The sequence below is a fragment of the Myotis yumanensis genome, unplaced genomic scaffold, assembly GCF_028538775.1.
Source record: "Myotis yumanensis isolate MYYU_CA2020_CCGP unplaced genomic scaffold, mMyoYum1.0.hap1 SCAF_22, whole genome shotgun sequence".
NCBI lineage: Eukaryota > Metazoa > Chordata > Mammalia > Chiroptera > Vespertilionidae > Myotis > Myotis yumanensis.
Window position 1 is genome coordinate 2,317,701 of NW_027223773.1, and position 27,587 is coordinate 2,345,287.

A 27,587-nucleotide genomic window follows, 5' to 3' on the forward strand; every position below is an offset into this window, starting at 1 on the left:
CACTTCTCTAAAAGTGGAAAGCACGGAGGTGGCCTGCAGAGAAGGCACCCACAGCCCGGGCCCAGCAGACAAGAATAAGCCTGCTCCTGGGGTGCCGCACGCACCCAGCACTTTAAGAATGGATACAAGGGGGAACACAGAGTACTACACACAGTGATCACAGGAAATGGAAAAGATGGAAATACAGTAAACAGGGTCTACAGGAAAACAAGACGACCAAAAGTATTTGAAAATTTTAACCTAATGCTTTGATTGAAACTTTAAAATAGGCCAGTTATTTAGAATAAAAAGACAAAGAAATAAGTTCCAAAATAATATATAATATAGCTAGAAAAGAACAGGATCTGAAATAAGACCTAAGGAATTCAGGAAATATAAATATATTCCCAAAGACAAAAAAGGCAAATTAGCAGATACTTTCCTGAAAGTTATAATACTATTCACCTCACACTACCTCTTCTAAGAAGAAAAAAGAAAATATTTGAAAAAAACAAAACATGTATGATGAGTTGACTGCAAAAGTAAATGTAATAACTTAAACACTGCATTTAGTAACATGTGCTCCATGGCACAGAGGGGACTAATGAAAACTCGGTGCTTAGTTAAAAGCTAATTCAAAAATGCAGGGCTCCTTGGTGTTTTCCATGGGGACGTTATGCAAATATTCACAGGTTTTAATTTGTACATAAAAGCGAAGGTTATTAAAAGCTTGTTGGTTATTAGACTTACTAAAATTAGTTGGTATGCGTTAATACTAACTCATGGCCGAAAGTGCTAATGTGGGACTCTAAAAAGTGATCCATAATCAAAGGAATAATATAGAAAGGCAAATAACTCCTCATGAGCACCTATATAAGAAATACATTGAATTCCCAAAATTTGAGTGTATAGCAATTTGTTATCAAACTGTTGTCACCATCGTTTGGAGTTGGTTGAGGTTTTGCTTTGTTCCTCTTAAATATTAATATTTAACACTTTTGTAGGATTGCTCTTACGTAATACATTGGCTGGTTATTTGGTTGTGAAAATTTGCTGATTGTTCTGCCTCAGTTCTTCAATATGATCTTCGGTTGGCAACCAGGAGTTTTCAGCCCTGGCTGGGTGGCTCAGTTGGCTGGAACATAGTCCCATACCCCCAAAAGGGGAAGGTTTGATTCTGCTCAGGGCACATACCTGGTTGCAGATGCAGATGCAGGTTCAATCACTGGTTGGGGCGTGTACAGGAGGCAACTGATGAATGTTTCTCTCTCACATTGATGTTTCTCTCTCTCTCTCTCTCAAGTCAAACATCCTCGAGTAAAGTTTAAAAAAAAGTTTTCAAACACTTATCTAAATGTATGTCACTAGCAAATGATAGAATTAGTAGATAGGCACAGTAATTCTGAAATATAGTGTATTCTTCTTTGCTTTCTAATACATCTGTTAGAGTATTAGATTTAAGCATTAAAATGACATTCTGGTCAATGAATTTCCTGTAGAAGAAAGAACAGGTGCATACAGAACATTTGCAAAAACAAGGGCAAGTGCAGGACTAGAGGGAGAAAAGAGAAGTCTTGACCCAGATGGAGAGACTGAGCGTCAACCCCTCCTTGATGAGGTCAGCATTTCAGGAGACAGTGAGAGTCTGTGTGTGCATCCGAATATGTAAAAGCTAGTCCTTCTGCGGGTAAACAAAGCTTGTCAGAAGTCAGCTGACAGTACATCCTTGCTGAAGTTTGCCCTTTTGGGCTGATCTGAGTCACTCTGAGTAGCTAGCAGCTTGGAAATCTAAGAAGAAAGAAGAAGGGTACAGAATATCTTAACCTTTTCCACAGGATAAAAGTTATCTCTGGGAAGAACTTTGCTTTCACCATCGATCTTCACCTCTAGAAGTAACGGAGGTGTAAAATTAAGCTAAATGGGATGTATGCAGTGGAATGCAATCCAGTATAAGGCTGCGCATAAGAGACACTTACATGGGAAAGAAAAATCCTGAGTGCCAAAGTGCATCATAAGAGGCACCTCTCAATGTATTGCACGAGAACAATAGTCTATGCTGAGAAACTCCTTCAAGCAGCTCACAAAAAAGAAAGGGGGCATCTCCTTTTATTTAATTTATTTTTGTTGCAGTTAAAAATATTAGTACCTTTCTCTAAATAAAAGTCAGGCATATGCATTGCCAAAGATAGGAAAAATAGAAATAAATAAAAAAAAAAAAGAGCACCAGCCCAAAAGGAAGACTAGAAATTTTACTTATTATAAACTAGAGGCCCAGTGCACGAAATTCGTGCACTTGGTGGGGGGGCGGGTATCCTCAGTCTGGCCTGTGCCCTCTTGCAGTCCGGGAACCCTCAGGGGATGTCCAACTGCCAGCTTAGGCCCGTGGGGGAGTGGGCCTAAGCTGGCAGTCAGACATCCTTAGCATTGCCGCGGAGACGGGAGAGGCTCTAGCCACCTCCGATGTGCTCACCAGCCATGAGCTTGGCTTCTGCCTGAGCGGCGGTCCCCCTGTGGGAGTGCACTGACCACTAGGGGGTAGTTCCTGTGTTGAGCGTCTGCCCCCTGACAGTCAGTGCATGTCATAGAGACCAGTCATTCTGCCATTTGGTCGATTTGCATATTAGCCTTTTATTATATAGGATATAAAGAAAACTGGGATTTTATGATTATATCACTATGCTTGGACTTCATGGGGGAAAGTGGAGTAATGTCGAAACAGGCCTTAAAGAAACTGGAGTGAAGTTGAAAATTCCCACAGAACCTTTTAAAAGCAGCCACCCGATGATCCCACACTCCCTCCCTCCCCCACCACAATTATGCCTAGACCTTTACAATGAACACTGCCACCGCTTCTATATACCCTCGCTTCACCTTACTCAAAATTCCCATCTACCTTTTATGTTGATTCACTCACGAATTAATATGTCATATTACCTCCAAGAACCCTGAGGTCTTAAAAATAGTTCCATATGATTCTTCAAACTTTTATTCCCCTACCTACTGATTACATTGAGTTCCAGTTCCCAAAAGTGTAAAGTGATGGGGCCCACCAATGGCTCTCACACTTACCACACCATTCTCTGGAGCACGAAAAAGAAATCATGGACTTACAATAAACAAAATACAAGAAAATAGAGGAAAAGGAGAAAACGAGAAAGGTCAAATGACTGAACATTATAGACATTTCAGTGACCGAGTTTGAATCTTCTTTGAAATGCTAGAAGACAAGGTCTCGGTGAAGTGGAGCCACAGAGCGAAGCGTAAAGCAGGCTGAGGGTACTGCCCACCGGATGGGGTGAAAGGTATATGGATAACACCTGAGGCTAGGAACCTACAAAGTCAGAGAGACGCACATCTCCGTAAGAGGCAGTGATAACCTCAGCTCACCCCCGTCATCCTCACAGGCCAGTCCTGAAATCCTAATGGATACTGATATTCCCCAAGATGACTTGCTAGCCTCAGGCTATCGTTCTGTAGGTTTCACTGAACATTCCAGGCTCATCTGTGGATCAAATGCTGTTCCCTCAGCCATTTGCTTTGACTTTATTCACCAGAAAGTGGGTTTCCGAGTTAAAATCCACATCCACTTCTGCCTCTTTAGCAAAAGCTTTGTGCGAATTTATTCTCCTAAAAATGTGCCGTCGGGTGGCACTATGTTAGCCTTCATAATAACACCAAAAAGGATCATTCACTCAGTTGTTTATCTTGAAAATGTCCATGCATATGAGCCTCTTCAGATTTGAGAGGGAAGAAGAATAGGAGAATGAAAAGGTAAAAACGTTTGCTTTTGATCACATCCTTCTTAGCAGAAATATTAAAAGTCAGCATCCTATCCTCTCATTCAGACTTGACAGTGTAGCCTCATTTTCTCCTGCGTTTTCTTATAAGCTTAATAAAATTTCATTATACACTTGGCTTGACAAAACGTTTTGTGTCATCATTGCTGTAAAGGTTAAATATAGCGGAAATAAACCTACTCATTACATTTTGGCTTGAATAACAGTCTCTTTAAGACCCGTCTTCCTCAGATTATAATGCTACAGCCCGTATGACCCTATATCAACACCCTGGTAGGCAACAAGTGACAAAGAAAGATTCCCTAGGCATTGACAAGATTGACCTTGGCCTTATTTTCCACCTTGTTTATGGTTTTGTTGTTGTTGTTGCTGTAGGTTTTTATCTCCCGGCTTTAAGTGTGCTCGATCCTTCCCGTGGCCCACAGTTGTGATCCATCCATGTTTATTGCCTGTGCGTTCTGCTGTGATCTACCACAATTGGCTCATTCATTTAGTGCTGATAAACATTTGGGCTGTGTTCAATTTCTGGCAGTTCTAACCGGGGATGCTTGGAAAATTCCTGTGTGCGTTTCGGGATTAGATATGCACTCATTTTTCTAGGACTTACAGCTGGAAGTGGAGTTGCAACATTGTGGGATATGCAGATGCGGAGCCTTAGCAATTGCCAGCCTGTTCTGCAGCATGTTTGTATGGTTTGTATGATTTTCATGACATCCATGGGGTCTGAGCGCTCTCATTGGCCTGCACATCCGCACCAACACTGTTCGCCCACACTGATGCTGGCAGACTCTAATGTCAGCTGACCAGTCTTACACTCCACTCACAACAAGACACTAACTAGTGTCATAAAGTCATGAACTTGGTTTTATTTCTCATATAAATAGATGATAGGTATACAGGTGGGTGGGTGGATGGATGGATGGATGGATGGATGGATGGATAGATAGATAGGATAGATAGATGATAGATAGATAGATAGATAGATAGATAGATAGATAGATAGATAGATAATCCTTTATAAATATCTAAAATCTATATGTAAAGAGATATATCTGTTTTATCTTATGGTGACTCAGAAAACAATCAAGAATACATTACAGTTATTTATTAGTAAACTTATAATTTGTAGATTATTTGTAGTTTCTAAAAAAAAAGTGATATAGATTTGTTAGAGAAAAGTGGGAACAGCAAATTGAAAATGTTTCATTATAGAAATGCTATAATATGTTAAAGTCTTCCCTTCCCCCCTTCCTTTTATTCCTCCTCAGCATCACCTCCTGTAGGGATCTGCAAGTAAATACATTCCCAAGATAAGACTCTAGTGTATGATTTGGAAATTATGTCAGAGAAAACAAATGCATTTTTGATGGCACCCTAATGGCCCCAAAGAGTTAATGAACCTATTATTCTCCATGAACCTGATTCATTTTAAAGACACCCCGTCACAGAGGAGGCCTGTGGCTAATTCTATTTGCACATTTGGCTAACTGCTTCGTCAGGCAAAATGAGTGATATTACGGGCCATGAGTGACCAACCATCTTGCCATAATGGAAATAATTTTCTGAAAACCTTCCATCTTTTTATGACTGTATGACACTAGGACCTTATTGTGGAATAAAAATTAAGATTGCTTTTTGTAAAATTGTTTCTCTTCATTAAAGATACTTAGAGTAACATTTTAAAACTTCTTTTTTAAATGAAGATAAAAGGGATATTTTAAAATGTCTCTTCTAGTTAAATAACTTAAATTTCTAAATGAAGTTAAACCGTGTAACTATCCTATTTTTCACTTGGAAATGCCCAGCAAGGGGTTATACAGTCAGTGGAGGACTTGGGGATCATCATGAAGATAAATCGGGATTACAGATTTTGACATTTACAAAAAATTGACATTATATTTTATCTTTCAAACACTTAAGTCCATATAAAATGAAGCAATTAAGACTTTTGCATTGATGTGAAACAACTCTAATATAAAAGAAAAATGTTTGTTCAATGAACAAGGACGCCAAAATACCTATATGTTGATAAAACAAGAAACCATGGTTCCAATCACATTTACATGTTTAGATGGTTGGAAATGATTTTTAATTAGTTACGGTCTACCAACACCCCCACCAAATCTTTAAATATTTACAATGTAGAGGATGCAATGCTAAGCCTTTTACAGACATAAGTCCATGTAACCCTCTCAGCGTATCTTTCTATCTTAAGTAGAGAAAGCAAGCTTAGATCGTTTAAGCAAGGTGTCTATTTTAGATGTTTTAGAAATAAGATAAAAATGAAGCTATAACACCTAATAAGCCTTTCTCTTCCCCACCATCAATTATAATCTTATAGATAATTTAATAATTAACAATATACGCTTTATATTATGGCAAAAATCTCTAACAAAATTGGTTGCTATTGGTAAAAACTATTATAGCAATGTGATGAATTTCATTCCTGTCTAATTTGAATTATCAAATAAGAATTATTCTAAATAAAGTTTATTTAAAGATTGGAAAGATCCACATAAATGCAAGCATTGGGAAACACATCTTAGGGTATAGCTGTAATATCATATACTTTATGTAAAGACAAGTGCATGTACTGTTTGCACAAAGGCTGTGATAAAATAAATATGTCAACAGGGGTAAGCCATGGATCTGCTTTTCTCACTTTTGTAATTCCATGTGTTGTTCAAAGGTTTGTCCTGGAAGTTTGGAACTATTCAAGTGGGTAATTGAGTTTAGGGGAACTCAAATGATAGATGGAATCGGTGTTAATTAAAGTCCTTGCCTGGGGCCTTTGAAGTGCTCTCTGGGAGAAAATGATGCCCCCCCCCCCCCCAAGCAGCCATGGCCATTTTTTCTAATATCCTGTTCTAAAATGTAGAAAATAAGCTATTATTCCGTTTCCTTTCTAAAAATGATTCACAACCCAGAGATGTAATATATAGCAAGACCTTTTCATTCCCAAATACACCATCACGTGAACTATCTCCAGAAAAATCTTTTCCAAAAATTAGAGTGGACCACCTAAAAAACCAAGGGCCATTCAGACTTGGTTGTGCTCAAGAAGCATCGCATTTTTATCTAATTTTAGAAACTTTGGCGCTTAGCCATAACCTTTGACTACATTTAAACATTTTCTAAAATAATAAAATTGATTTCTCTTCAAAAACAACACAACGTACTAGATACAAAAGCTCAAAAAGGCTGAGAAAACAGTATGCATACAATGCACACTTGTGGTTCCCAGAGGGATAATATGAGTTTTCCACCAAATGATACTTTTAGGGTTTACTGGAGATGAACTGTAGCTAACTGGATTTGACATTATGAGACATAAAGAACAAAATGTTGAAAGCTAAGTCATTTCTTAGGATGTGCCTAGAACACTTTGCCAATTGTGACTGCTGCCTGGGTTGCTGGAGTGGTTCCATTCAAGCTGTTTAGAATTTATTTCTAGTCTAGGAACGTAATATCTTTCAGCAAATTTATTTTTCCTTTAAAGTATCCAGTTTAATTTAAAGTAAATTATTTCCATTTTCTTTGAATTTAATAATAAAATGTTATTCAGCAAATTGCAAAACATATTAACTGATATACTTCTTTCTTTGTCTTGGCAATTTGGAAGCTGTATTATTTTCCCCCTGAGTTTAGCCTACTCAGTTTGATTCTTCCCTTTGACTCAACTATACCCTGTATCCATATTTTCCATTTAAAAAGGTAACTCAGTGGTTAAGATTTTTGCATGCAACTTCTTTATTCATGTTGATAGCAAGTTTTGGGCCTTATTAGGAAATTATAAGTCAAGCAATATTGCTACAAATATCACTCTAACATGTAGAGCTAACAAAAATCTACAACAAAGTATATTCATGGTAACATAACAGAACTAAGAACAACTAACAGATATAAAGTGAGAATGTCCGCAGTCGGAAACCATACCATGTAACAACGTAATAACACCATGAATGACCAAAGAGAAATCACTCTTTTGGGAAAGGAGGCCGGCAATTGGAGCTTGTGCATTGCACAGTAGGAGCTTTGCAGCTAGCCAGCCACTATGTGGCATGTACATTGTTTATTAAAATACTGAATAGACATTGCCAGGAGATTATGGGTAAATTTGAATTCTTTTATGACTACCAAATTTCAGATTAATTATCCATTTGGTTACTAGAAAGTTCACCTTAATCATCAAATCATCATGTAAATCAATGAGATTGTACTTTACTTCCCATTAGGAACAGAAAGGAGAAACATTTTGAGAATTTTTCCCATTAAGAAGACTCCACAAGGCTACTGACAGTATAGAAATAATAATGCCTTAGTCACCCATGTAGCTCTTGCTCACTTTCTACTTTAATGTGTTACTTAACCTAACCTAGACTATGTGTTTTCCAAACTGGGTTCTTCACAGAACATAAGACAAAACAAACAAACAAACAAAAAAGGTATTTCAATGAATCTTTAGTGCCACCAATAAAAAAAAAGTAATGACCTTCAATGCACTAATATATGAATTTAGAGCATATTTTCTTTAAAGGAGACATGAATATGCATTATCAGCAGATTCCATCTAAACCCCGTGTGGCATCACAGACTTTTTTCACACTCTGTGCATGAAGGAGCTAGTTCAAGTGACCTCACTCACAGGTGGTAAAGAGGAATCGAGTATCGGTTATCTAAAAGCTCCGTGGTCTGGCATATTTCACCATTCCAGGAGTAGGCAAACTTTGCAGACAATAGGATCCAAAAGACACAAAGAAGTAGGGGAACACATAAGGAATAATAGAAAAATCAAAACATGAGGACAGAAAAGTACATTCAGATGAAGGGGAGTTTGAAGACAGTTTTTAAAATTCAGTTTATAATGTTGTCAAGGTCAAACTTGCCTCAATGCCGTGAATATTCTTATCAAATGTGGTTTTCACCAGCTTGTGGGATCAAAGGTTACTGGAAGAGATCATACGATTAGCCAGCCCGCACTCTGGGGGAAGGAAGCATTAGCCAAGTGTTTTCATCGTGGGCTCGATGAAAGGAAGGTCCTCCAAGTCCATTTATATTTGAACATGAAAAGGCCCTTCTTTGAAGTGCTTCCTGATGAGATGCGACTTAGTTAAATATTCTTCCAAACTGCTCTGCCAGCTTAACGCCCAGAGGAGGAGCAGGGGGTGGGCCCAACCAGCACGGAGTTCCTGAACTAACAGCTTTCTGCCCCTGTCAAGTACAGAATATGTCACTGAATTGTTAGATTCTATCAGTTCTTCCTCTGACGACAGTGATATTTTATCTATCCTTTGATATTTATGGAACGGTATGCTTTGAACTAAGGGAGTGCATCAGAAATGCATATATTCACCGGCGCACAAATTCTGTTTTAATTAATTTGAGTGGGAGATTTGAATTCATTGATTGGGTCATAAAATAACCACTCAGCTACCTGAGTGACAGCTTACTCGGGATGACCATTTCCTGTGAGAAGCGTTGTGCTACAGGCCATAACGATCAGTGGGCTTCCTGCCAAGAACAGCCACGTTGGTTTATTTCAATGTAGCTCTACACACAGTGTTTCTGCAGTTCTTTACGTACCTGTCCCTCCACAGTATTTACATCAGGGCCTGGTCAGCTATTTTGTGCGTCCTGGTCTAGGCTTTGCAGGTCATGTTGTCCCTCGAATGGATGGATGTAAGTCATCGTCAACCACTGTATCGATGCTTCCAATTTAAAGCTGTGAGGTACAGGAGTCGCTCTTGCTTAGTCCTGCCACCAAGCCTTACTGAACCTACACGCCAGCCTGAGCCTGCAGGACCGACAGGGTGTTCTGTGCATGATGCCTCCCGTGGACCCTCTGCAGCTTTCCAAAGCTCGGCCCAGCAGAGCGCTCTCTGCCTGTCTGCAGGGAACCCTCTAGCTGCCAGCCCATTTCCCCCCAATCCTCTCCTCCGCTCAGGGACGCCCATGGGCCACAGAGATCCCCATTCCTCTGCTGTGGCCTCAAAACTCTCCCAGCGGCGCCGAGGCAAAGGGATTTCACTGTGTTTGTTTCCTTAGTTCAGGGATCATGGTCCGACGTTGTTGTCTTATGTCCAATGTCTCAAAACCATTGAGACGTGGTGTTTTGTCTAGTCTTTCATTTGCTGGAAGCTGGAGGGTCAGTCTGGTCCCTGTTTCTACTTCCTGGCTACACAGCAGAATTCCATTTATCTGCTCTTAACAAGAAAATTATAACATCTGAGGACAAAATGCTAAAATATATACTGGAAAGATATACACATAAAGCAGGCCCATATATATCAGACAGAAGAGACCTTAAGGAAAATAGAATTATACATGATAGAAAGGGATATTGTATAATCATAAAATGAAAACAAAATCAGGAGGGTATAAGAAAAGGTTTTATATTTTTTTGGTAGATGGATTTTTTTTTTTTAAATCCCCACCCCATCCCCACCCCATCCTGCTGGTAGATGGATTTAATTACATACTCTCAAACAGGTAGAGGAAAAAGAAGACAAGTAAACTATTCAGTAATTCACTATTTTGGTAATTGACAGATTATGACCTTAGAAAGGATGCACTTAATAGGCTTTAACTAATGAATAGAGTGAAAATCAATACACACAGAAAAATAAAAATTTATGTGTTTTAAGGACACTTGGCATTTATCCAAAACCTGACCATGTAAGTATTAGTTCTATTATTATTGTTGTTGTAGTTTTGCATGAGCTACAGGATAAGTTCTGGGCTCAGTGGGGTGCCCTCCTTCATCTTCTTAAGAGAAGTTTTAATCTAATAAAGGACAGTCATAGGAGCAAATGAAGTCTCTTGGTCTTAGTTTCTGGCACAGAAATGTCTGCGTAGTTGGCAAGTCTCACAGCTCATTTATAGATGGAGCCGGTGCCATTGGCCATGTCCCAGGTGTGTGGGTCTGTGGCACCCAGGGAAGCTCCCTGAGACCGAGCCAGCGTCATCTAATCAGCAAGCTGGCAGGCCCCGTGTCCTGGTGTCATTGCTAATCATGGCCTGGGAGACCAGTGACATTTTATGTAAGTGGTGCTTTGGAATTGAGTATCCCAATATCACACACATCGGTAAGTTCCAAATCACATAAAGTTTTCCAAAACTGATTGCTCATGAATCCTTTTCAGATGTCCACACTGAAAAATATATATCTCAAGTTATAATTTTGATTTACATGAGTGTTATTTTGTCGTAAAACATAAAACTTTAAAATATTGCATAAAATACAGGAAAATACAGTTCTAAATGCAGTGTAGGAAAGGATGTTTAACAGAAGACATAAATCATACAAGCCGTTAAAAACACATTTTATACCTGGTGCCACGTAATATAACTCAAGACTTAGCAATTCCACCCGTAGAGAAATATTAGAGAAAAGTATGCGCATATATCTCAAAAAGATAAAATATTTTTCAATAAGATTATTTATTATAACAAATAAAAATAAGCATTATCTTATATGTATAATTTTAAAATGTTTACATATGTGTGTCTGAATATATAAGATATAAATATGAGAATTTAACATCTAAAATTTATATAAATATAAATACATGAAGATATTAATATATCAGAATATAGCAATTCAAATCTATGAACAAATACTCTATGTCAATATTGATAAAAATAAAAAAGCTGTGTTAAATATAAGAAGAAAGTTGCAGAAATAGATATCATTTGTTTAATATTTTATCACAAGAAAAATATTTTTCACTCTTTCTATTGTTCAAGAATTTACAAATTCATTATAGGCCATATTTCTGAATAAATTGGGAAGAGGATAAATCATGGAGGAATACATAAAAATCATTTTTATATGTAAGTTATTTTTGCTTAAAATGACAACAAAATAATGTTTGGAATAATGTCAAAATAATATTTGACCAAGTTTCCCTTTCAGTTTATGGCTGGTTGAACATTATTGTGTGTATTCTGTGCCTCTGAATATATTTCGAGAAAAATTAATTTAAAAGAAAAAGTAAAACCTTTATCCCTCAGATAGAAATAATTCCACCATTTAATTATAGGCAGGAATCACAGCAAGGCCATTAATATGAAGCTTAGACTCATAAAATTCCTGAGCTGAAATAATCTACAGAGTTTCCAGAGAGAATGAGGCCGTATGACTCCCAAATGATTAAAAGTTATACTTCGAGCGGCCTTATCTGCCGAGTAGACGCTGGAAATGCACTTGGCATCTGGGGAGTTGCATCTAATCACAAACCAAAAGTCTGTTCTTAGCAAAGGCGTCATCCCCTCACATAGCATTAAAAAAGGGTACAATTGCAAGATACAAAAAAATTGATAAATAAAGCAACTTTTACCTTATTTTAAGAAAGTATTCCAAAACAGAATTCAACTAAAATCAAGCAGAACATAAATCTCGAGGCAGAAACCAAGTAGAATAATGAATTTCACAAATCACTTCAAGTATATTTGTCTAAGCTCTCCTGATGGAAAAAATAAAGAAGTGAAAAGCTATTAACAATGGAATTATTGAAGATATAAAAATGCAAGTAGATCAAAGGAAGACATATTAATCATGGTTTATCTTATTGTCATTTGCCTAATTAATTGGGTTCCAAGTGGTCTAAATTTTAAATACATTGGAGAAGTATTTGCCTCAAGGTAAACTTTCAAAAAATACTTAGAGCAATACCTTTCTGCCAGTACAATATCTCACACCCAGACATGATTGCAGAGTCAGTGAAAATAGTAAAACAAATCCAAAAGAGAGTACATTTGGATTTTACTGGTTTACACCCGTGAAAGATTATGACCTTAAAGGTCAAAATGACCTTAGTCCGTGAAGTTATTTTCCATATAAAATATTCATAACATTAAAAAGAATGAACCCAAATTAAAGTACAACATAATTTTCTTTTTCCATTTCAATCTGACTCTTTTCTAACTAGTGGTTCTTTTGACTCCAGGTAACAAGCCAGCATTATTTTACATGATTTAGCATATCAATTATTTCCTAAGGTAGTTTTGCACAGTCTTTGAAATATAAATACTAAGCATTAACATTTTAGCGTTCAACAATGCAAGTTGATCTTTTAAACTTAGATATTAAGGGCAACTTTTCTGTAATATTTGCCTGAACTAAGAATATAATCATTTATGACACTAGTATACATTTACTATTAAAATAGTTATTCATTTATATGTAACTACTAAGTTACTAGAAATTCATTTTTTATTCTTTTTGTGTGTGTGTGTCTTAGTAATGAAGGGACAAAAGGTAATCTCAGAAAGGGTAAAATAAAGTGGTCAAATGGAGGTGCCTCCACATTTAAATAAATGTATTCAAAAAAAGCACACAGCCACCTCCTCATGATATGAGTACTACCTCAGTGCAAATAAAAACCTATACAATAGGATAGCATAACGCGCTTAATTGCTCTTTTGTTTGAAGTTTCCTCATTATGTTGCCCTGGAATTCGCCACCAGTCCAGAGCACTAAGAGAGAACTTATCTCCACCACGTATGGGGGTCCCACACCTGCAGCGATTACCCTTGTGGATAAGGGATCATTTTATCAATGGGTTGCCCTTGTCTCCACCCTTGACTTTACAGCTGGCAGCCGTAGCCAAGGTTCACACGCTCTAGCTGCCCTGGCATTTGTGAAACTTATTTCATATTTACTCCTTTTTTTTCCTCATGAATGTGCTGCAGATATTTAAGACTGCCTTTTGGAGAGGGAAAGCAAAGGAGAAGAGATAAATATTCAAAAACTGTTTAAAGTCTTAAATAAAACTGTTGATCATGTAGATCCTCTCCCCATTTTACACACATGGCACTGTTTTGGGTTAGCCTGTTTATCTGTGTGTCTTCTCCAAGCAGACGCTGTGTCCTTTGAGATAAGGAATGTTATATAACTATCTCCTTCCACAGCATCCAGAACAATTCTCAAAAGAGTAGGTACTTGAAAATGTTTCTATGTGAGAAAGTATTGGTAAAAAAATCCTATAGATGTTATATCTCTTACTTGGCATTTTCTGAAGTTATGATTTATTGCAAATTTATGACTGGTTTTTATATGACAATAAAACGGAGCAGAATTGAAAAAATCACAACCAGCTTTCTGTAACCCAAAATATAAGCCCGGCCACTTTCCTTTCCTTGCCCCTCCCTTAAAAAGGCAAAATATTTCACAACAATAACAAGATAGGATATAACATGTACAATGTTTGTATCTGAAATGTGGTCCCAAATTTCTGTCATCTTTTTTTCAGAAAGATTGTGTAGGCATCAGAAAAACCACTGGGGTCCTTCATTTTGTCATCAATGTGACTGTCATGGACCTGGCTGTCCCTTTCATGTGAAATACCCTCTTAGACTCTACGTGGATCATTAAAATCCATCTACTTCCTTTGCTGGAGGCTCTAATGGACTCTCTGGATGGTAAACACAGAGAGGATGGGTGTGTTTGCCTTGTTTATCATTTTATAATCAAGGACTTCCAGGGTGTCAATGTCGGCCTCCATGCATAACAATGCATATTTATTGAATGAATACATTCATGAACGTATAATTGAGGGATCCCAAAGGAAATGAGATATTGAAAACATTATAGACCAAACTGATTTTTTGACTTCAGCAATTTGGTTCCAGCGTGCAAATCGTTGAAAATATTTAGAATTAAAGGCAGATCACTGAATATCCTGCCAATATGAAGCTCATACATTGGTGATAAGTAGTCTGTATTCATCATTGAGTGCTTGACATTAAAATGGGTGTTACTGCACTCATCCATGTTCAAGGCTCTTTTTCTTTGTAAGAAATGAAATGCTGACATCAAGGAGTCATGGTTCTATTTCAGAAGCATAGTTGGTATAGATACAAGTACCCCATAGTAATAAATTAGTTGAAGAAACTTGCATAGAAATAACATGGTCAGTTCTTACTAGATTTAAAATAATATTCCATGAATTATATAATGCTATAGTGAACACTTCCATATAATGATACTTGAAACGGTGTCATCCTTATTAGCTTATGATTTCAGTATTCTTTAAGTATGACACATTGAATTTCCACAAATGATCTCACTTGAATTTACTCAAGCATGAATTTACCTATTGCATTCTTTAACCAAGACAGTCATGTGACATCAAGTTATTAAGTCATTATTCAATCTGAAGAGTCGGAGAGAAAAGGATCAAAGATCAGCATAGTCTTGTTTCCAAACAGAAAGCTCATTATTTTCCCTCTAATTCAAAACTATTCAGAAGAATATTAAAATGACTTCATATTGGCATTAAAAAAAAACACCTTTGTGTTCCAGGGATTAACCTCATAGATTTCTCCCCAGTTTTGACTGCTTCTTCTGTCTTTCCTGTGGTCCTCTGGGCCCTGCTTCCTGGGGGGTGGTGACCCTTGCTGGTTATCCTCAGCCCACTGCCCCTTTCCCCTCTCTCTGTTCACTCCAGAAGGCAGTCTGCTCACATGATAGTTTTGCCAATATTCACATCTAAATTTCTAGCTCAGTTAAGGTAGGGAAAGACAGAACCTGCTTCCACACATTAGGCACATGTAAAACCCTAGTATCTTTTCCTTTTTAAATTTTAAATTATAGGTGGTATAAATGATTGCCTTCGTTTTGGGTGTGCAACATAGTGATTCAGCATTTATAGACCTTATGAAGTGCACACCACCATAAGTCTAGTGACCATCTGTCACTGTACATAGTCATTGCGATATTATTGCCTATATTCCCTATGCTGCACATTACCTCTCCATGACTTATTTTACAACCAGAAGCCTTAATGGCTTCATCCCTGTCCCTTTTTCTGCTCATCCCTCTACCCGCTCCCCTCTGGCAGCCATCAGATTCTTAATTATTTACATCCCCGCCCTGGGTTTGTCCTCCTCCTCCAGTCCCTTCTCCTGGGGTTTCACTTGCTTCCACCTCATCTTCATGCCATAAATCTGAAGGTCATTAGGCTTCTTCTTTTCTTTTAAATCAATGGTTTTCGACCTTTATCATCTCTCTAAGGAGCGTTTAAAGTATGTGAGAGCACATTTAATTGTCACAAAGACAGAAATATTACTGGTTTTTAGTAGGCCAAGCCAGATATCTTAAAACCCTGTAATACACTTGATAACAATAAACAAAGAATTATTCCTCCAAAAATGTCAATATAACCTATTTTAAAAGCAATGTGCTATTCACAGGGTGTCAATCTAAAATCCTCCTCCTTTTACTGCTGCAATATTTCTTAAATTTATTTCTTATTTTTTATCTCTCCTACCAATTGCTGTTTCAGTATCTCTTAAGATTTTGGCTCTTTCTGCTGAAATACTTTGTGAAATGTGGCATGAATTACATCATCCATTTATTTACTCAACAATTTTTAAGTGCCTTGAATGTGCCAGACATTGTTCTAGGCACTAGGGATAGAGTAATAAATAAGTCAGAGGAAGTACATTCTTTGAAGTAACCTCATTCTTGTGAAAGCAGACAAATTAGGATTTTTAGTGCAACTTTACTGTTTCATTACCTCATAGCCAATTGTCTTGAGCAATTCAGCAACCTTAAGTAGTTACTTACCCCTGGAGGAAGAGTTGAGGTTGATATTCTAACTTGTGATCATGTGGTTGAGTTAAGATTTAAGCTAGTTGCTCCAGTGGGTAGAGTCTCTCAGAATCACCATTAGGTGTTAAATGCCTGAGTTTGCTACCCCTGCCTCCACAGAAGCCATTCTATGATTGGCAAGTCCCCATGTAGTTACTGTTCCTTTCTAATGGTCTTTACCCCCAACTATATTCACCAAACATAAGAGGTTAGGAAATGAACTCACTGGCAAGTAGACCCCTCTTACTGTGTATTCTTCCCCCCAGGTGATCATATTTGGTCACTCGGTACAAATTCAGTGCTGTTCTTCCTGGAAATTGTCCATTTTCCTCTTAGTCCAAAGTTCTCCTCCTTCCCAGAGAGATGGGACCCAACTCTCAACCTCTCTGTTGGTTTATCCCAATTGTGTGTGTGTGACAACTTCCTTCTACTCATCTCTGCCTATAAGACTGGTGATTTGAGAAAGAGCACAAAAATATTAATAGCACATTCTGCTTAAGGGATTAGTATTTTGCTGCAAAAGTGAGAGAATTTGGGTCTCCAGATGACTAAATATACCTACTTTTAGTATGTGATTTTTCTCTTTAAATTCTCTTTAATTTATTTCTCTGAGACTTTTAGTTGAAAAGCAGTCTGGAAATATGACAGGAGTCAACTTTCACATAATTTTTTTCACTCTCTAACTGGCAAGATCATAAATGCAATGAAAAGTTGACTGTCACACAGTGTATATTCTGCTTCAGCTGGTGTCTGAACTCACACAGACATATCCTCATAGGCGTGCATACATAAAATCATAGCTCCAAAGCTAAAAGGAATAAGAACGTGGGAGAGAGCTGCATCAATTATTCCCAAGTCTTTGTCCATATGTTCAAAAATAATTGATCTAAATGACAAATACCACCTGGTAACTTAATCTTTTCCCCCCAATTTATAAGAGGGGCTAACGAAGTAAAAACTACATGTATCTTATAACTGCTGTTTCCAGTTGCTTCTTGTAAAACCATCCAAAGCAACTCAAATTGTAGACACAATGTAAATTCCACTTTTCAATATGTGAATGCCGATTAAGACATTCCATTCACAGGCTCATTGAGCCTTCTAAAGAATTAAGATATGTACATAGGGAGATAACGTAATAGCAATATATTATTTAACGACCCAGCTCATTTCGTTTCATTTTCCTCTCTGGGCACAATTAAGTCCACACAGCACAGTTCATATGTTTTATGGAGCATTGAACTGGAGGCAGAAGGGAGAGCCATGACCATTATGCCGCCGTCCCTGACCGAGTGGGAAGATAATGGGCCCATCTTCTCCCTCGATGAGTCCTGCCTGACCAGCGAAGATGAGATAGTAGAGGAACTGAGTCATTTTAAAAGAGACATCTTTGCAGAATGGGGAGCGAACTATCCATTGAGTTGTACTTGACAGGAAATGGCACTTTTGCCTTTGGGCACCTTTTTTTAAGAGGAAGAACAAAGTTATATTTAATACCTTCTTGATTTCATGCAGTGAACACTGGATTACCCCACCCTGTATATCAGAAGAAATGCTATTGTATCTTCGTGTCAGTGCTATTATTACAGATAACATAGAAAATGAAAACTATTATCGCATTTAAGCTAATTTCCTGGGATTTTTTTTTTTTTTTTGTAAGAAGGTAGTATTACTGAAAATACACGGAGGAATTCCACAGCACTGAATCACAAAGACATGGAAAAATACAAAGTTCTGCCATAACCGGTTTGGCTCAGTGGATAGAGTGTCAGCCTGCGGACTCAAGGGTCCCAGGTTCGATTCCGGTCAAGGGCATGTACCTTGGTTGCGGGCACATCCCCAGTAGGGGGCGTGCAGGAGGCAGCTGATCGACGTTTCTAACTCTCTATCCCTCTCCCTTCCTCTCTGTAAAAAAATCAATAAAATATATTTTTAAAAAAGAGAAAAATACAAAGTTCCCAAACAGAACTTAAAATATATGTCAATTAAGCTCTCACTTCCAAAGTTAGGGAAGTGAGGGAAACACATGCGCTCTGTGAATCACAAAATCGGGAGTGTTCGGGAGAAGTGGAAGACGTAGCTGCGTGGACAGCATGCCCAGGATCGAGGTGCAGGAGTTACTGGCCGTGCACCCAGACGCCGAGCACCGTTAGAGCTCTCAGGCCTGGCTTCCCACACAGTTTATTCCTCGCTCCGACAGACAGGTAGCTACTCACAAATGCCCTCCATTCCCCAGCCTCCTCCTCAGGCTGGCGGGAGCCTGCTCTGTTCAGCTCCCGGGGGGAGAATTGTTTGTGCCTCTTCCCAGGCAGTTATGAGCTAATGTACCTCCTCCAGCCTTTTCTCCCCTTGTCTGCACGAGCCCCCGGAGACCCTGAATTCCACGGGGGGCCATTAGAAGCCGGAGCAGGGCTGCCCGCCTCCTATCCACATCTATGTGACCGAGAACTAAAACTGCAATGAATCAGATCAGGAGGGGTTTGCGGTGACATCTCGCATTTATTACGCTGACAAATGTTTTCATTTGTACGGAACACACGGGCTTGGAGCAGTAATCATCTTTACTGTGAACGTGATGACATGAAGCCGTAAAATGGTAGCTTTATCACGCGCGAGCAATATAACACCCTGATGTCAGCGAGCAAAACCAGCCCCCAAATCTTGATTTTGTAATAACATTCTTAAAGGAACAAGGGCTCCCGGGTAATTGGGCTAATTTCAGAGCTGGGATAGAACATCACAAGATGAACCGGGAACATGGTGTGTGAACAGAAAAGCAAGAAAGGACCTAAGGGGAACATGTCCACTATGTCCATTAATGGCTTTCACTGGTCAGTCTGGGACCCTTTGAAAATGAGCAATAGTCATAGATTGTAACTCTTTGAATTAAAAAAAAAAAAAAAAAAGCATCCATTGCTGGAGGAGGTCATCGAGAGGATAGTGAGCTGGACCCGGGCAATCTGGGGTTCCTGTGCTGGGAATACAGGTCACACCCACTATTCCCACACCAGGAGCCTTGAGATCTATAGGGTGTGGTGGCGACCATCTGGATGGTATATGTGACATGTGACAGAAGCCAGTTCAGGCCTTCCGTCTTGCACCACCTAAGACCGACCTTGTAGGTTAAAGCAAATGGGAGCGGGGGGGGGGGGGGGGGGGGGATTCAGATGACTTAATACTATCTATTCATTCGTTTTTAGTATTAAGATTGAATGTGAGTTATTTTGTAATGACTGTTGTTAAAGAAAAATGCCATGTTCTCAAGATGTCACCATTCATCCTAAAAGCTCATGACACCTAAAGCCTGGATTTAATATCTGATCTAATGGTCCTTTCAACCTGTCCCAGGAGCATTATCTTTGTCAACCAGCGTGAGATTTTTCAGGTCAAGCTCAGTACAGTCATCTGTCAACATGGGCCCTCCCCGCCCCCCACAGAAAGGAGAAGCAGTCCATAGGATTAAAAAAATAAGTAAATAAAAGCTCTTCCTATTCTTTCCCCCAAAGAAAAGAACTTCTCGCCCCAAAATAATCCTTTCTTTTCTCGTGTTGGTAGCTCCCTTGCCCAACCCTGCTTCCTATGAACACCTTCCATTCTGTGCGGCCTCCAAGCTCCCTCCTGTTGCCGTAGGAGATGCTGCCCGGCTCATGAATCGCTTAAAGAAGCCAATTAGCTCTTCACATTTACTTGGTTGCGTTTTGTTTTTAACACTATTACATTTTAATGTGCATCATAACATTTTAAGCCAGAAGACACCTTGAAATAATACTAAAGTCTCAATTGCGGAATTCTCAGGAACCCCGTGATTTCAGGTTCCTCCTGCTGAATGCCAAACCCAGACTTTCAGAGGGATGGGGGATGGGACGGGACTGGACGGAACAGGATGGACCGGATGGGACGGGGTGGGGTGGGGTGCAGATGGGGCCCAGCAAGAATATAGTCCAAAAACGGGAAGCAAGACTTTAATGTCAATCAGCTGACTTCCCAGAATAATGAACAATGTGTCTGCACCCGAGTGCATGAAAGGAAATTGCAGAGAAAAATGAAGTGGATGGTTAACTCCATCTGCAAAAAATCAGGCAAACAGAAATAAACCTGACAAGGGAAACTCAAACAGCTCAAATTAATTATGGTTTCCAAGAACTGGGTGGTGGTCATTGATGGAGAACGTGTTCAGAAAAAAAGTTAACACGCAATTCCAGAAATATTCTGGCCAACGATGCATGGTCAGCGACTTTGAAGGACGTGTCGGGGTGCTGGAGGTGTGCTTTTAACAACCGCCTCTGTGATGGGGGTTTGGAGTCGGTGGAACAGGACAGGGTGAGGGGTCCATAGTTTCACGTCTTGACTAAAGCCTTCCTTTACGCAGGCGGTTCTGCTGGGCTACAGTCTTTCATTTCTCTCCATATGTGTTCTCGTGGCTGCTGTCCTGTCTGGGAAGTTCAGAGTTTAGTATTATTGATTATTTCAAGTTACCGCTATTTCATTTCAGACCCTTTCAGAGAGAAGAGCTAGTGGGACCCAGGGGACAGTTCTTTGCCTTTGTCGTGAACGAGAATTCTCACCATGCAGGTGTCTCTCTGAATGCCAGGAGGGCAGACACATGTTACGAAGGTTTATGTTGTTCCTTGTAATTGCTCTTGTTTTATGAGAATGTCTCGACTCGGCCACTAAATTTGCCATGCGGTGAATTTCTCAGGACTGGGCCTCAGCACCTCATGTCGAGAAGCAGTTAGGAATAGACAAGGATGTAGTTACCCTCAGCACCAAAATGCCACGAGTCTGACTTTGTTGCCACTTCTTTTTTAAAAAATATGTTTTTATGGATTTTTTAGAGATAGAGGAAGGGAGAGGGATAGAGAGATGGAAACATCTATGAGAGAGAAACATCATGGATCGGCGGCCTCCTGCATGCCACCCCCCACTGGGGACCGAGCCCAAAACCTGGGCATGTGCCCTGACAGGGAGTCAAACTGGTGACCTCTTGGTTCCTAGGCCGATGCTCAACCACTGAGCCACACTGGCTGGGCGTTGCCTGCCACTTCTGTTTCCAATGTCACTCTCCCCCGCTCACTCTGACTTTCTTCACCAGGAGTAAAATGTCCACATTTTAGGTTTAGTGTTTATCCCAGAATTGGGTCGTCTGTTCTCAGTTATTTGTATTATTTTGTACTCTAGGAAAAATAACGTAAGTTCTTCAGGTCACGATATATGTACAGGGGTTGGGGATTGTTCTCTAGCTTCGATTTATAATATATTGTGAAACACTGAGTTGCCGAGGAAGAAAGTTGCCTGGGGCTGGAAGTTGCTCTTTTTTTGTGTAAAAATAAGTGGGGAGTTAAGCTGTGCCTGGATGAAGAATTCCGGTTTCCCTTTCCACCTGCCGGAGATCAGACACCAGTTCCATTTCTCTGGCAGGAGAGGAGGGGAGCGTCCTCCCATCTTCCCGACACCGCCCTGAGCTCCCCATGGAGCTGTTCTTCAAAACTGGGCACAGATGCCTTTCATGCACTCTTTCTCGACATCAGCGAGAGGCGTGATGCCAGCACACTGTCCGTTCGCTCGCTCTGTGTGTTAGTAGTCATGTCCAGTCCCTTTCCGGAAGATCATGCTACCTGCTGTTTGCTCCAGCCAGCTGAAATAAATGGTTAGCCATTTACCAGGTGGCCTCCAAGAGGAAGTGCAGGGTGAACGTAGGCTAACATGAGAGTAAGTGCCCCAAAAGATCAAGAAAATAAAAAACTGCGTGGTCCTAAGAGCAGAGGTTCAGAGCCTCAGAACCAAGGGAGCAGTGAGGTAGGGAAGCTAAAACCACAGCGGCAGGTCAAGAAGGTAGGTGGAGATCACCTTGGTCCTTTAGGGACGATTCATGCCTCCTTTAAAGAGTACGTGTAAGCTCTAGCTGCTTTGGCTCAGTGGATAGAGCGTCAGCCTGCAGACTGAAAGGTCCCGGGTTCGATTCAGGTCAAGGGCACATGCCTGGGTTGTAGGCTTGATTCCTAGTAGGGGGAGTGCAGGAGGCAGCGGATCCATGATTCTCTCTCATCATTGATGTTTCTATCTCTCCCTCTTCCTTCCTCTCTGAAATTAATAAAAGTATATTTTAAAATCAATAAATAAAGGCTTTGTGCGAAACAGACAGCTATAATGGGATTAGGCATTAAACTCAGATGTGTGTGCATGCACATGCATGTACCTGTGCATGTTCCTTGGTTAGATGAAATACAAGCTCATTCAAACGTGTATTACCGGTGGTTAAACAACTGTTACTTAAACATTGTATATTTAAGTATAGAGAGAGCTGATTAAATAATATTTATTCTCATTTTCAGTTTCTTAAAAACATCACAGAGAATAATCAATTTGGGAATCTCTATGCAATGCATTTTTAATGGAAATCTGTCACCCATGCCATAAAATCAATTTCATAAATGAAATGTATTCAAATGATTTCTGTCCCTGTTAATTAATACTAATAACCAATGGATGGTTAAAGCAGGTTACATTCAGAGAGCAGTCATCTTCCCTAAAATTATTAACATGTGGTAGTGATTCTTTGGATACACTTATCTGTCCTATATTTTCTTCCAAGAGGAAATTATGTAAAGGTCACCACTGTTTGTGGAGAAAACATAAAAATTTACTACTATGCTATAATAAATTAAACCAAGTGCTCACAAGTTTAGATATTTATCCTCTTAGCTGTTATGAAATCACCTGTTCACAGGTGATTTATTTGTGAGATTGATAAAATGTGTTTTTGATTCATGTGAGCTGTAAGAACTTGTGGGGCAGTAGAGAAAAAAAAAATCCAGTAATGAATAAACCAAATAATATATATACACATATAAATTCTTTTTTATTGGTCTCTATATTTTATTGATTTCTATATTTTTATATTCCATTGTTTTGTCTTCTTGGCATTTAAATTATCTTTGGCATTTTTATTTTGGGAAACTAAGTTTGCTATCAAAGGTATAAAAAAATATGAAAGAGATCAAATTTTTTATTCAAAATATTTCATGTGGTGAGCCTTATTTTCTAATAACATGTTTCTTAACATATCTCTTAAATTACTCTGCAAGTGTTTGGGAGACAAACAGTGTTTGATAAAGCTGTGGTGAAGGTACCAAACAAGGGCATGCTGGGAGACAAATGGTCATAAACACTGTAACTGGGGACCAAGAGTTGGCTGAGAAAGAGATAACTGACCTGCTATTTCAAGGGAGAGTTTGCAATATAAAAAAAATGAAAGAAAAAAAGCTCTAATGAGGTATAACTATATCTATTCAGACCACAGATGGGGGGTGGGGGACTGGTATTTTCTGAAGGAACTAACAATCCATTGAGGCTGTAATTGAGTAAGTGAAAGACGCTACAGCGCCTTGAGGTTGGACTAGTTGGTAGAGATACAAAGTTTATAATTAATTCCAAGTGGAAGGCATGCCCAACGAACACGTAAATACCATTCATGAATCTGCATGGAACGTTGATTGGAAACAAGCAATGATTCTGTGTAAATGTCTTAAGAAACCTATCAACAGGGGTGGATGACGGAGATGACGGTGGACAGGGGAGGAAATGGAAGGAGTCGAGGCAGAGTTTGTAGTTGTCCTTCCCAGTTCTTGGTGAAGAGTGGGATGGACTGTGTGCAGAAAACAACTACATACAACGAAGGGACCCAAGTCATTTCAATTGAGCAGTTGCATGTATTAAGATGTCCTTTGCTGGGTTTGGAAAGACTAAAAACTGAAGAGGTTGGTTAATGGGGCCAAGCATTGTCAAAAAAACTGTGATGTCTGAGGCAAGTGTTGAAGATGCTAATTAGATTTGAGTCAATAAATATAAATACAGATATATACATAGAATATGCTGTATAATTAGCCTGAGATACAAAGTAGGACAATATTATTTCCATTTTGAAAATATCTTAGGGTCCAGCATTGCAAAGTATTGATATGTTAGACCTCGTTAAATATAAAAATATCTATGTATCAAAACACCATTAAAAAATGAAAGAAGAAAATATCCACAGCCATGGACTTGTATGTAGATATTTAAAGAACCATAAGTAGGTATGAAAATACAATGGACCCAGTTTTAACCTGGAGTATTGAAGAGATACAGAGGAACTGTGCCTGTGAATACAAAATAGTACATTAACAGGAGTGTTCCTCATAAATGAAAATGTATTCTTACCGCAAGACTCTGCATTCTGACTAGTTATTTTCCAAGAAAAACAAGAATGCACGTCTACATAACAACATGCCAAGGTCTGCAGAGGTTTAAACACAAAATGTATATAATCCAAATGTCTTTGACATTAATGGCTGAATCAATTCTGCCAAAGATGGAATGTTATCCATCCATAAAAAGAATGAAGCAACTATGAATACATTTAACAACAGAGATGATTCTCAGATGCATTAAGTGAGAGAAGCTGGACTTGAAAGATGGGACAGTGTAAGATTCCATTTATAGGACGGGCTTCAGGAGGCAAAATTATTGCACCAAGAAACACATCGATTGTTGCCATGCATTGGGGTCAAGGAAGGAGATGAACAACAAAGGCCATGAGGTCACTGTGTCATATTAAAGTTCATATACATCTTGTTAGCGGTGGCCTTGAATGAGGTGAACAAATTTTGTCAAAACCTGACCCATGTGGCTCAGTGGTTGAGCGTCCACCTATGAACCAGGAGATCATGACTCAATTCCCGGACAGGGTACATACCTGGGTTGTGGGCTTGATCCCCAGAGTGGGGTGTGCAGGAGGCAGCCAATCAATGATTCTCTCTCATCACTGATGTTTCTATCTCTCCCCCTCCCTTCCTCTCTGAAATCAATAAACGTGTATTTTTAAAAATGTCAAAAGTCAGAGAACTAGACACAAATGATGAATTTTTCTGTATGTAAATTTTAACTCAATAAACCTGACTTTAAAAAATAATATATTCAGTGCAGTAGTGATATATGTAAGAATGTAAAAATGCTCTGTGAGTGTGAGTAGAATTTAGTTCTTCATTAAATTAAAAACCGCCTGTATTTTTTCAGATTTTGTCTACAAGGTGGCCAGAACATAAGAACTCATAATGTTTTATATTAAACTCAAAAAGTTTTAAAATGCAGTCCATGTAATTTTTATTCCTCGGATAACATGATTTTATCTTTTTATTCTGAGCAGCAATAAAAAGTAATTTAAAGCATTAACACAAGGGTCTTGCTCTTGAAAATTTCCTAGGGACCAAATTAATAAGAACCATATGTTTTGCACTTAAAAATAATAACTCTACAAATGGAGAAAAAGTTAGAGGAAATGAAAACGGAAATTCAATATCCTATTTCATATGGCAAATGAAGTCGGTAGTGGTTTTGAATTCTGCACATGTAACTGTTGATTGCAGCTTGAACAGTGGTATTAAAAACACATAGTTTTTACTTTCCTCCACATTTTATCTAGCTATTATTGATATTGATTATTATTGTAACAAGGGCGACATTTTCTATAGTGCCAACACAAGATCGACATATATAGTTCCTATGGGGTGACTAAGAATGGACGGCTAATTCTGGTGAATCAGTGAGTTTTCAAATTTTACTGAATGTCTACCAGTGCTTGGCAATGTGCGAATTTTAACTTGGTCATTATTTTTAATCACTTATATTCTAGTCAACCTACAAAATGTATGGTAACCCACAAAAACACCAGTACATGATGTTCATGACATACAATGTTCAGTGCAGGAATGACCTGTAATGGGGAAAACCTGCTCTGTACCCCAAGGAAATGCATGAGACATTTATTCAGTTTGGTAAAAATGCGAATTCACCCATTTTCTTAACATCTGCAAATTCAGCAGTTGCTACATGACATCCTCTAATTTACAAAAAGTATCTAGTCATGACAATGAAACAAAATGAAAAGTGTTCATTTTTAGGTAACAGAATGCATTGTTATTATGGAACATATCATTCAAAGTCAAGTAATGACTATATCCAGTGAATCTTGATCCTAATGTTAAGCAAAGTGCAGCCCCCTAAATGTCTGTCTACTCCCCACTGTTGGCCCAAGAGCCACCAGTTTCTGACCTTTTGACCTGTGAGTTATATAATCCTATATAATAAAAGGCTAATATGCAAATTGTCCCCTTGACCAGGAGTTCGACGGGAAGTTTGACCAGGGGGTGGGGCCTGCTGTCCAACCGCCTGCAGCCCCTTCCCTCGGCCGCCCTCAACTCTGATCGCCTCCCCCATCCCAATCAGGGGCTGGGCCGGCCAGACCCTACCTGTGCACAAATTTGTGCATCGAGCCTCTAGTATTATGATAAAACATTATTGAATGTCAATGTTTAAGTCTTATTTTTTACTTTTTATCATTGTTAGCAGTAGTGGCAGTATGATAGAACATAAATCTAAAAAGGATATTCTAAACACTTCATATCAAAGAACAAATATAAGTTTTCATTATTCACAAGCCTACAAACGCATTACACACAAAAAAATGGTATTTATGGTAAATTATATTTTCTTCCCATTTGTAACTAAGTTTGTGCTTGTGTGTGCATATATATTATTTTGATGATAATTTGTAGACTCCTATAATAGTCAAAAAAAACTCTTATGTCAGAGATATTAATTTTGCAATACACTTGAGACATTAAACATTATGTTAATTAAAGTGTCAGTTAAGAGACATTCATTTACGACCAACTGTCAACTTGTTAGTTTTCAGCATCATATGCCACGATCAGCATCACGTTATTTAGTACTTATTGATTGTGCATTTTATTTTCTGAGCTTGTGAACTGGAATTGCCTTCTTCTTTAGGGAGTTTAATTTCAATTATCTGAGTGGTTGGTCTACCAGAAAATATATCCAGTCAACTCTGACCTTCAAAATATGTTTGAAATTTTCTAAAAGGGTAGTTCCATTGCTGAATGGTCAAATCATTTTTTGGGAACCAAATCCTTTGCCTCTAAAATAACCTGGTACAAGAGCAGAGGGAGTTTATATGTTAGACCCCAACAGCTAATATCCAGGAATCAAACTTATAATTTGCCGTCAAGCATGTTTACAACTAATCAATTCAGTTACTTTCCAGACATTGATATTGCTGGCTAATGTGTAAAACAAAACAGCACAAATCAGTGCTGGCTTAGTAACTTCATTCAAAATATTTTGGCATAATACTTTTTAATTTAAAAGATCAGAAAACC